General features: G+C 33.8%; 1 protein-coding gene and 1 pseudogene across 1 annotated transcript in view; one reads left to right on the plus strand and one right to left on the minus strand.

Annotated features, from left to right (window-relative positions):
* The window catches only part of LOC141495750 (histone-arginine methyltransferase CARM1-like), a 272,410-nt gene that overhangs the window by 178,288 nt on the left and 81,482 nt on the right, over positions 1-12,640 (minus strand). The window lies entirely within an intron of this gene.
* On the plus strand, positions 4,781-5,182 carry LOC141494835 (ubiquitin-like FUBI-ribosomal protein eS30 fusion protein; annotated as a pseudogene).

Consider the following 12,640-nt stretch of genomic DNA (forward strand, 5'->3'; position numbering starts at 1 on the left):
AAAACTGGAACTAAAGAAAGTTGCCTTGGAGATAAAAGAAAGTACAAAACTGTCTCAGAAGAGTATTGTCAGAAAAAGTAATACATGTGAAGCCACAGGGAATATAATATGGTCTTCAGCACAGAAATATTTCTTAGAAGAGGTCAAAAAGATTTTAAAAATCAAGTAGAAAAATTTGGAAAAGAAATACAAGAAAAATTCTATATTTTACAAGAAGAAGCTCCAAAATTGATAAATCCTTTAAAAATACAATTGGGCAAATGCAAAAAGAAAAGTTCTTAGAGTAATCATTACCAGACAAACTTCAGAAAAACCTATGAACACTTGCATGAATTAATTGTTGCTGAGTGAAGTAAGTAGACCCAGAAGAACAGCAATATCTATCATATTGATGATCAACTATGATGGACTTGTTCTTCTCAGCAGTACAAAAATCAAAGACAATTCTAAAGGACTTGTGATGGAAAATACTAACCACATCCAGAGAAGGAATGATGGAGTCTGAATGCAGACCAAAACATACTATTTTCAATTTTTTAAAATTTGTTCTATTTTTTTTTTATCAATTTTTCCTCCTGTGCTTCCCCTCCCCCTTTTTTGTTCCAATTCTTTTTTTTGTTTTACAATATGGTTAATATAGAACTATGTTTAGCACAGTTATACATGTAAAACTGATATTAGATTGCTCTCTGTCTAGGGGAGAGGAGAGGGAGAGAGAAAAATGTGGAACTCAAAACCTTACAAAGAAAAAGATTGTTGAAAACTTTACACAAAGTTGGAAAAATTAATAATTATTTTTTTAAAAAAAGAAGCACATTTCATTCAACAAGAAACAAGCGGAAAAGGGGAGAAAGAAACTGGAGGAATAGGAGGGAGGTTAGATCAAGGGAGATATTGAACCTATGCAAAACAAACGCTAAGAGTAAATATTAATAAGGACTTAAAAGAATAGAAAGAACTAATGATGAGGGAAGCAAGGTGACACAGTGATAGAGCACCCCTGTAGTTAGGAGAATATGAGTTCAAATGTGACTTCAGACACTTAATAATTGACTAGCTGTGTGGCCTTGGACAAGTCACTTAACCCAATTGACTTTCATAAAAACAAAAAAAAAGAAAAAAGAACTAATGATGAAACATATTATTCACCTTCAGATAAAGAGACAATGACTCAAAATGTGGATTTGTTTTTTACATGGTCAGTGTAGAAATTTATTTTGCTTTATGATGTTTGTATGCAGTTTGTGTGAGATGTTTGTAGTAGGAGTTTTTGCTTCTTTCTCAAAGTGAGGAGAGAAGAAGAGAGAAGGAAAATTTTCATCAACCAAAAAAACTTTTTTAGAGGATTAGTTTTGTCCCAGCTATGCCACTGCTAGGATTATAACATAAAGGGATCAAAGAAAGAGGAAACAGTCCTTTATTCCTAGTAGTTTTCAAAGAACTCAAAAATAAGGGAATGGGTTATCATTTGTGAAATGACTGAAAAAATTGGGGTATATTACAATGGAATATTACTGTGGTATAGGAAAATGAGCAAAGGATGACTTCAAAATGACATGGAAAAAACTCATATGAACTGGTATACAAATGAAGTGAGTACAACCAGAAAAAGAATTTATATGATAGCACCAACATTACAAAACCAAACAATTTTGAAGACTTGCATGAACTAATGAAGAATGAAATGAACAGAATCAGATAAAAATTTTATGATAACAACAAAACTGTAAAGATAACTATTTAAAGCTTTAAGAATTATGATCAATGAAATGATCAATTATGATTTCAAAGAACCAGAGAAACATGCTACTTCCTGACAGAGACAGAATGAACTCAGGGTACTGAATGAGATATATCTTTGAGTTGAGGGAATTAGTTTTGCTTGACTATACATATTTATTACAAAGATTTTGTTTATTTGTTTTTTCCTAATGAGGTGGGAGTAAAAGGGAGAGAAAATGGTTTTTTGCTTATTAAAATAAAATTTTTTTTAAAAAGAAAAGTTCATTATTTTTGACAATGAAAATTGCTTATGATTTGAAGAGAGTAGTTTGTTAAACAATAAAGCCACAAGTTAGACTGCAGAGAGTTTAGAGGGAACTAAGAATGATGGAAGATTCATGAGCATAGATGGCTTTCTCAAAGATTTTAATCATAATTCAGAGGAGAGGCATAACTAGCTAGCACATAAGGCAGGATCAAGTGAAGGTTTCATAAAGATAAGGGAGGGGATGGAGTCAATATGTAGATATAACAAAGTAAATGTAGCAACCCAGTCAAACTCTTGCTGCATTTCCATCCAAACAACTTTCAATATTGAATTCTGGAGCAACAGAAAAAACAAAATGTCAGTTCTCTAGCCCAGAACAACTTAAGTTGGCAAGAGAAATCTGTAACATTGGAATGTGGAGCAAACTAGAGTAATGTGGAATGTCAGCACCAGTGGGGCCTTGGAGGTGTCTAGGACAGCAACTTTGGAAGTTCTTAGCCAAGAGATGGTAAAGGGGTCAGGTAATTAGTCAGAAAGAGATTATAGGGGACTTGGGGCTATTACCCAAACAAGTGAATTGCAGTAACAGGGTGGAGTAGAACACTAGCATTTATGGTTATAGTTTAGCAGTGACCTGAAAAGCAGGGTTCACACTTCTGAGATCATATCACTTTGAAAAACTTAGAGAATTCATGAACTAGCTTAAAAAACCCACAAAGTGAAAAAGCCTAAAGTTTGGGAATATATGGGTTTCCTTAAATCACAATGGCCACAGAGCCTATCTTTAGCATAAAGTTAAAAGAGAAGAAATAGGCTGAAAAATGAAGAACAGCAATAATAACAGAGCTGACGACCTCAAAAGAAGAAAACATGAAAACAGTATAAATAAAGCCTCAAAGAAAAAAATCCAAATTAGATACAAACCCAACAAGAATTCTTGGAAGAGCTAAAGAATCAAATTAGAGTGATTAAGGAAATGCTGGAAAAAGAAATGAGGGTTGTAAAAAAATTAGAAAAAGAAAAATAACAGGTTGATTAAAAAGGCATGAAAATTACACCTTAAATATTGATCAAATGCTATGAGACATAAACAATTCCCTGAAGAAAAGTACTGCAGAAAAAGCTGAATTGGTCTAATAGAAAAAGAGGCACAAAAGCTCACTGAAGAAAATAATTCCTTAAAAACCAGAATTGAGCAACTAAAAGCTAATAACTCCATAAGACATCAATAACTAATTAAACAAAGTCAAAATAATGAAAAAAATAGAAGAAAATTTAAAATATCTAATTGAGAAAACTAGCAAAATAGAACAGAGATGACTTAAGAATGATTAGGCTACCTGAAACCCATTATTTAAAAAAATAGAAATTATATTTCAAGAAATTATCAAGGTTCAACTGTTTTGATACTTTAGAATCAGAGGACAAAAATCCAAAATAAAAGAATCTACTCTGCCACATGAAAGAGATCCTAAAACAAAAAACTCCCAGAAAAAAGTCAAATTCTAGAATTCAAAAGAAAAGGAGAAAATATTACAAGCAGTTGGAAAGAAGACATTCAAATACTGTGGGGTCACAATCAGGATCATACAATGTTTAGTAGCAAAAATAAAGGAGCAGAGGACTTAGAATATGATGTTCCAGAAAGCAAAGGAGCTAGGATTATGAATAATCTCTTCAGAAAACCAAATATAATCCTTTGGGGGGGGAAGATATTTAATAAAAGAGAAGATTTTCATGCATCCCCGATGAATAGACTAGAGCTGAATAGAAAATATGACATTGAAACAGAAGGCTCAAAAGAAGCATGAAAATAAACATGAAAAAGAAATGATAAAGGATATAATATGGTTAAACTGTTTACATTCCTATATAGGAAGATGATACATGTAGCTCCTAAGAGTTTTATCATCATTAGAGCAGTTAGAAAGAATCTACATAAAACAGAGGGCATAGGTATGAATTGATTATACTGGAGTGATCTGGGAAAAAAGTGAAAGGATGAAAAAGATATGCACTTAGAAGAAGGAAAAAGGGAAGGGGAAAAAATGGAGGAAATTTTCTCACATAAAAGAGGCAAGTAAGGAAAACCTTTTACAGTAGAAGAAAAAATAGGAGTGGGCAATGATTGAACATAACTAACTCTCATCAAATTGATTGAAAGAGAGAACAGAGTATATATACCCTTCATTGCATATAGAAATCTCACTCAACAGGGAAATAGGAGGGAAGGGAGATAGGAAAAAGGAAACAAAACAATTTTTGAGGACAGACAGGGTAAAAGAAAGAAAGAAGGATAAACAGAAAAAAATACAATGGAGGGAAATGCACAATTGTGAATAGCATAAACTCATCCATGAAACTGGAGAGAATTTTTGAAGCAAAAAAGAAGCAAATATTGTTAAAATAAGGGGCTGGAGCAGATTTTATTGTACTTAACTGAGATGGAAAAAAGGGGAGAGACAGCAATAATAATCTCAGATAAAGTAAAAGCAAAAAATAGACCTGATTAAAACAGATAACCATTGCATTTTCCTAAAAGTTTTCATAGACAATAAAGTAATATCAATAATAAATACATATGCACAGAGCAGAGCATCTAAATTCTAATAGGTCTCTATCCCTAATCTAAACAAAATTTTTTTTGTGATAATGAAGAATTGAAAATTAAAGAGAAGTTCATCTGTTGGAAATGACTGAATAAATTGTGGTATATGATTGTGATGAAATACTAGTTTGCTCTAAGAAATGATGAGCAGGGAAGCAGCTCGTCGTGTCTGAGGCTCCACCATGCAGCTGTTTGTCTGCACACAGGCCCTGCACACCCTCGAGGTGATTGGCGCGAGACTGTGGCCTAGATCCAAGGCCCAGGTAGCGTCCCGAGAGGGCATTGCACCCAAGGACCAGGTCCTGCTTCTTGGGGGCTCCCCATTAGAGTATGACACCATCCTGGGGCAGTGCAGGGTGGAGCCTCTGGCCACCCTGGAAGTGTCCGGCCACATGCTGGGAGGTAAAGTCCATGGCTCTTTGGCCTGAGCTGGAAAAGCGAGGGGTCAGACTCCCAAGGTAGCGAAGCAGGAGAAGAAAAAGAAGAAAACTAGACGTGTTAAGAGGAGAATGCAGTACAGTCGATGCTTTGTCAATGTAGTGCCCACTTTTGGCAAGAAGAAGGGCCCCAATGTCAACTCCTAATCCCTGGTAATTCCCCTCTGTCCCCAATAAAGCCAATACTACTAAAAAAAAATAAATAATGAGCAGGTTTCAGAAAAATCTTGGGAAATCTTACATGAACTGATGAAAAGTGAAGTGAATGAAAATGCAGAACACTGGACACAACGAAAATATTGTAGTGATGATCAACTATGAAAGACTTAGCTATATGATCAGTACAATGATGCAAAAAAATTCCAAAGAATTCATGATGAAAAATTCCAACTACCTCCAGAGAAAGAGAATTGACAAAGTCTAAGTGGAAATTAAAGCAAAGTTTTTCTTTATCTTCTTTTAAATTTTTCTTTTTTTATCAACATGATTAATATGAAATATATTTTGCATGATTTCACATGAATAACTGATGTTGCATTATTTGCCTTCTCAGTTGGTGACTAGAGAATTTGAAACTAAAATTTCTGAAAAAAAATTAAAATAAATAATAAAATTTTTTAAAAAATAAAGATGGGGGAACATGGGCATGTTTGTAGATAGCTGGGAAAGAACAAGAAGAAAGGGAGAGAATGAAGATTGGAGAGCATGGATATTATGACCAATTAGCTTGACAAGATGAGAAGCTATTAAAAATTAATGTAGTAGAATTTCACTTTGCAAAAGTGGTCCAACCTTTGTGAGATGGGAAAAGGAGTAAGACTTCTGAGGAATTTGAGATAAGAAGGGGAAAAGAGAAAGACTTCAGTAAATGGCAGCAAGTTTTTCAGCATACTTATCTGAACTTGTTGGGGAAAGGGATAAAAAGGTTTGGAATAGCCTCTATGGAAAGTGGGAGAGTGACTTAACAAGTCAGGTGTGATTGAGCTGTCTTGCTGAAGTGAGGACCAGTTGAAAATGTATAATACAAATTTGTAACACACAGTCACATCTTTCTTGAACTAAAAATTTCCCTGAATGTGCATGTCTGAAAATATTTTAAAAATATATCATGTATCCTCTTTGAAAGTCATGTAATTTCATTGAATAAGATTTTTCATATCGTGGCAGTTAGGGTGGTGCAATGGATAGAGCACCAGCCCTGTAGTCAGGAGAATCTGAGTTCAAATCTAACACTCAGACTGTGATCTTTGACAAGTCACTTAACCCCATTGCCTTGCAAAAAAAAAAAACATAAACAAAAAGATTCTTCATATCATAATCTTGTATTTAACTCCTTCTAAAAGATTGTTAGATGGAAAGAAGACCCTAAGAGCAACATTCATAAAATCCTGGTGGAAACAATAAGACTCAAAAGAAGCATAAAAATTAACATTTATGTGGCAATTTCCAAACAGAACTAAAAAGAGACCCAAGATGGAAGCATGAAATGAAGCCTCTACACAGACATTAAAGCTACAGATCCAACAAAAAAAAAAAGAAGATCCAAAGACATTTTCAATGGTAAACATCATGGAGGATCTTCAGTGAAGGTTTGTCTATTTGGGAAATAAGGGAAATTGGGAAAGCCATTGGTAGGCTTTTAGCCACAGTGCAGCTCAGGTCCTGACAGCTTGACAACAGCATAGCGTCTTTCAGCTAGATAGCAAACCAGATAATATCTGAATCCTGGAAACTCTGGGGCAAAAGACAGGACTGGATTGGGAACAAACCACTGAATAAGCAGAATCTGGACACAAAGGAGGAAACAAACCTCTGAAAAGGCAAGCCCTGGGCTGCCTAGGCAATATCTTGGCCAATGATAAGCCAGGGATTGGATCCCAGCCCCAGCATAAAAAGCTTGAATCTATACATCAGAAACAGAACTCAAACATCAAAATGAGCAAAAAAAAATCTAAAAGGGCACTAACCATGAAGATAAAGATGATAACAATGCCATCTTACAAGAAGAAAGCAGTGAAAAAATACCTATGTGAGAAGTCTCAAAAGAATCTATGAATTGGACTCAAATCCAAAAACTCAGAGAAGAGCTTAAAAAAGAATTTAAAACACAAAGAAAAGAAGAAAAATGTAAAAAGAAATAAGAATCATGCAGGAAAACTATGAAAAGTTGACCAAAGAAATCAACTCCTTTAAAAACAAAAATAACCAACTGGAAAAGAATCTGCTTTTTCAAAACATAAAATTTATCAACTGGAAAAGGAACACAACTCATCTAAAACTCAAATTGACCAACTGGACAAGAAATGCAACTCATCTAAAGCTCAAATCAACCTACTGGAAGGGGCGGCTAGGTGGCGTAGTAGATAAAGCACTGGCCCTGGAGTCAGGAGTACCTAGGTTCAAATCCGGTCTCAGACACTTAATAATTACCTATCTGTGTGGCCTTGGGTAAGCCACTTAACCTCGTTTGACTTGCAAAAACCTAAAAAAAAACTCAACAAACTAGAAAAGGAAACACAAAAGCTAACTGAAGAGAATAAAAGCCTAAGCCTAAAAATTAAAATTGGATCAACAGAAGCCAATGAATATAAATTCCAGTAAAAAAAAAGATTATAAGATTCCAGTAAGAAGAGACTGAAAAAAATTGAAGAAAACATAAAGTACCTTTGTGGAAAAAAGAAATGACCTAGAAAATAGATCCAGAAGAGATAATTTACAAATTCTTGGACTAATAGAAAGCCTAGATCAAAAAAAGGGTCTGGAAAATATCTTTCAAGAAATTATCAGGGGAAAATGTCCAAATTTGTTAAATCAAGAAGACACACTAGCCATTGAAAGAATTCACAGGCTTCCTACAAAAAGAGCCCACAATATAAAAACTCCAAGGATTATCAAAGCCAAATTCCAGAATTCTCAAATAAAGGAGAAAATATTGCAAGCAGCAAAAAAAGGAGCAATTTAAATACATGGAAAACACAATCAGACTTACACAGGACTTATCAATGTTAATATTGAAAGAACACTGGACCTGGAATATCATATCTTGAATTAAAATCAAGAATTTACTACCCTGCAAAATTTAGTATATTTTGTCAGGGGAAAAGATGAATGTTCAACAAATAGAGGTCTTCCAAAATTTCCTGATTACAAAAAGCAGATCCAAACAGGGAATTCAATCTCCAAATACAATACTCAAGAGATACATATAAAAGGTAAATGGAAAGGGGGGAAAAACTCAACAAATGTTAGTTAAGAACATTAAATTGTATACAACCCTAAAAGGAAAGATATCACACTTGTCACTTTTGAAAATTGTATTTCTCTGAGTATAGTTAAAGGGTTGAAGAGATTAGATTTAGAGGATTTGGATAGTTGGTTCTTCTCTTTCCATTGAAGAGGACCAAGATGACATTACTATGTTTGAGACAAATAGACCATGAAAAGCTGTGGTGTTTACTCTAAACTTATGTCTCACTTTCCCTTGACCTACTTTAATTCTGTCTTGCACATAGAGTTTAGCATTTTCTTTGATGAGGGTATCCTATGCTGGGTGGTCCTGAGCTATTGTGTTCCATGCCTTACAATCAATTGTAAAGTTCTTAATAAAGGTTTTCAGAATGTCCCAGTATTTAAGAGTACTTAGAGATTCTATAGGTAATTAAATCAGAAGTGACTTCACTTTACTAGATGCTTAGAGATTTATAGTATCTTAGGGGCAAGGGGTGTGAACCTACATAAAGGTGGACATAAAGAGATTAGGAAGTGATCTTACCTTAATTTATACTTTATAGGGAGGTTTAAGTACTGAGGTTGAGGACTAAAGGGGGAAGAGGGAGAGTAGTGTGGGAGAGAGTAAACTGGGAGGGGGTGGGGTTTCAGATGGTTCATGAAATGATTTGGCTTTGCATGATGCTTTGGCTCATGAGGATTATGTGTCCATGAAAGCTATTTGAAAAGAGTCTAAGCTATAAAGTGATCATAATTTGATGTGATTCATGACTCTTGAAAATGTATTTCTAATGACACAGAAGAGAGGAGGGTATTTAGTAACTGTGAGGCATTCTTTGATTGTACTTTGATGTACTTTAAGTTTATCAAGCAATCAAGTCACCAATAATCAACCTTTGATTGGTGGAACTTTGACTTATAGTACTTCTCAGGTCAGATAAAAGGAGTACAATTTGATAAAAGGGATGTTAAAAAGATAAAACATAAAAAGATGGCTAGGCATTAGTGGATAAATAACACCAGGTGAAGAGGGAAAGAAGATAGGGTATGAACTCTGAGTAAATCCTATTCAATAGATTTGATCCAGGGATGGAATAAGATACATTCCAAATTGGTTTAAAAAAATCTATCCTACTCTACAAGGAAGTGGGGGGGGAAGGAAAAGAAAAAGGGAAGAAGAGACCAATAAATGGGAAGGTGAAAGCATAATTGAAAATAAAAAGAAGATAAAGGGGAAAGGGAAAAAAATTTTGGTGAGGAAGAATAAAAGGAAAGGAAAGAGAAAAGTATAAATGGGGAAAGAAAGCATGGAGGAAAATACAGAATTAGAAATCTTAACTATAAATATGAACAGAATGAACTATCCTATGAAAAGGAAATAGCAGAATGGATTAAAAACCAGAATGCTACAATATATTCTTTCCGAGAAATATATTTAAAGCAGAGACACACATTGGGTAAAGGTAAAAGACTGGAGCAAAATATATTCTGCTTCAGAAATAGTTAAAAAAAAACAGAGGTAGCAATCTTGATCCCAAACAAAGAAAAAAAAATAATATATATCTCATTAAAATGGATAAGGAAACTTTACTTTCTTAAAAGACACCATAGACGGGGTGGCTAGGTAGCTCAGTGGACAGAGCACCAGCCATGGAGTCAGGAGGACCTTAGTTCAAATCCGGCCTCAGACACTTAAAAATTACCTAACTGTGTGGCCTTGGACAAGCCACTTAACCCCATTTGCCTTGCAAAACTAAAAAAAGACACCACAGAAAATGAAGTTATATCATTATGTAGTAGGTATGTACCTAATGGATACTGTCCAAACTCTTAGAGAAGTTGAGTGAATTACAGAAGACATAGACAGCAGAACTTTAAAAATTAGGGACCTCAACTTCTCTGTCATAGAACTAGATCAATCTAACCACAAAATAAACAGGAAGTTAAGAAGGTGAATAACATCTTAGAAAACTTAGATATGGTAGACCTCTGGAGAAAATTTAATGGGGATAGAAAAGAATATACTTTTTTCTCTGTAGTACATGGCACCTATACCAAAATTGACAATGTACTAGGGCATAAAAACCTTATGATGGCAGAAGTAATAAATAAATGTAAACTTTTTAGATCATGATGAAATAAAAATTACATGTAATGAAGCACCATATAAATGTAAACCAGAAATTAATTAAAAACTAAGCAATTTAATTTTAAGGAACAAGTGGATCAAACAACAAATCATAGAAATAATCATTTCATCCAGAAAAATGACAATGAAACATTATTCCAAAATTTATGGGATTCAGTCAAAGCTGTTTTTAGGGGAAATTTTATTTCTAAATGACTATATGAATAAAATAGAGAAAGAGAAGTTCAATGAATTGGATATGTGACTAAAAAGGTTAGAAAAGAACAAATTAAAGATCCCCAAATGAATACAAATTTAGAAATTCTGAAATTTAAGTGAGAGATTATTAAAATTGAAACATATTGACCTAATAAAACTAAGATTTGATTTTATCAAAAAAACCAATAAAACAGATAACCTTTGGTCAATTTGATTTAAAAAAAACAAATTGCCAGTATCAAAAATTAAAACCACCAATGAGGAGAAAATTAAAGAGATAATTAAGAGCTGTTCTGCCAAAAATCTATGCCCATAATTTGATAATCTGAGTGAAATGGAAGAATATTTACAAAAATACAAACTGGTAACAGAAGAAATAAAATATTTTAATAACCCCATTTCAGAAAAAGAAATGGAAGAAATCATCAATAAGCTCCTTATTTTTAGGGGAAAAGTCTCCAGGTCCAGAGGGATTTACAAGTCAATTCTACCAAATACTTAAGGAACAATTAAGTTCAATTCTACATAAACCATTTAAAAAAACAGGAAGAGTTCTATCCAGTTCCTTTTATGACATCATTATAGTGCTTATATGTAAACCAGGAAGAACCAAAACAAAGAAAATTATAGACCAATCTTCTTAATGAACATTGATGCAAAATTCTAGCAAAGAGATTACAGGCAAGTTTCTACTAGAATATATACATATATATATATACATACACACATACATACACACACACACATACACACACACACACACACACACACACACACACCCCATGATCAGGTAGGATTTAGACCAGGTAGGCAGGGATGGTTCAATATTAGTAAAATACTCAACATAATTGAACGTATCTATAACAAAACACACAGAAATCATATGATTATCTCAATAGATGCTGAAAAAAGTCTGACAAAACTAAACAAAGGATGCTTCTAAGTCAACTCTCCTTATAAGTAACCTGGCTGTAAGTTCACAGGAGTTCTCCTCTTTAAGATGGGCTCCTAGAATAGGGAAGGACTATCAGGCAATAGGCATGCCTACGTTGTGGAGTTTTCTAGTCTAGTAACAAGAATGAATTTCACTCAAGCAAATGGTTATCATCTTCAGATCTGTTGTCTTGTTTGGGAATCTAGCACTGATCACTATTTTGGCAATACTGGTCAAGAATATAGTTCTGTGAACATGGCATACCATGGAATTGCATCTAGAGTGCTGTTCTTGGAGTCACAAAACCAGAGTTTGAATTCTATCTCAAACACATATTAGTTGGATGGTGAGAAAATTATCAAACATCCCTCAGTTTTAGTTTTCTGCTCTATAGATTAGAGGTAACAGTAGTCTCTACTGCAGTAATAGAAGTGATCAAATGACAACGCATGTAAAACATTTTATAAATATTAAAGTTTGTGTAGATGTTAGTTAATATTATAATGACTAAATTTTTTTCTCTCATGATGTCATAAATTTCTCTAGCATATGTATTATATATGGATGGATTTGAGAATCAGAGAGAGTTGGAAGGGATCCTAGAGGCCATCTAGTTGAACCATATCACTTTGGAAATGAAGAAACAGAGATCAATTGAGGTTAAGTGACTTCCTTAATATAATATAGTTAGTATCAGGTATTCTGAATCCAAAGCAGGGGCTTCTTCCACTTTCATGTTATTTTAGGAGACTGGGTTATAATTTTAAGAGGTACCCTCTAGGGAGTCCTTGACACAATCCAACCTAATTTCATTTTTAGTCTTTTTTTTTTTTGCTGCCTATTAACAAGACTAAATATACCTCCCTTATCTTTGGAAAAACTCTCACTTAATCTTCTCATTCCAACTTTCTATACAACCTGTATCTCTTCTTAAGGCTAAAATCCTGAGAAAGAAATCTATATTCAGTGCCTGCACTTCCTCTCCTCTCATTTTCTTCTAATTCTTTAAAATTTGGCTTTCATACTCATTAAATTTGGACTGTCCTCTCAAAAATCTCTTAATTACTAAACGGAATGATTTTTTTTCTCTCAACTT

The sequence above is a fragment of the Macrotis lagotis genome, chromosome 8 (assembly GCF_037893015.1).
Source record: "Macrotis lagotis isolate mMagLag1 chromosome 8, bilby.v1.9.chrom.fasta, whole genome shotgun sequence".
Classification (NCBI taxonomy): domain Eukaryota; kingdom Metazoa; phylum Chordata; class Mammalia; order Peramelemorphia; family Peramelidae; genus Macrotis; species Macrotis lagotis.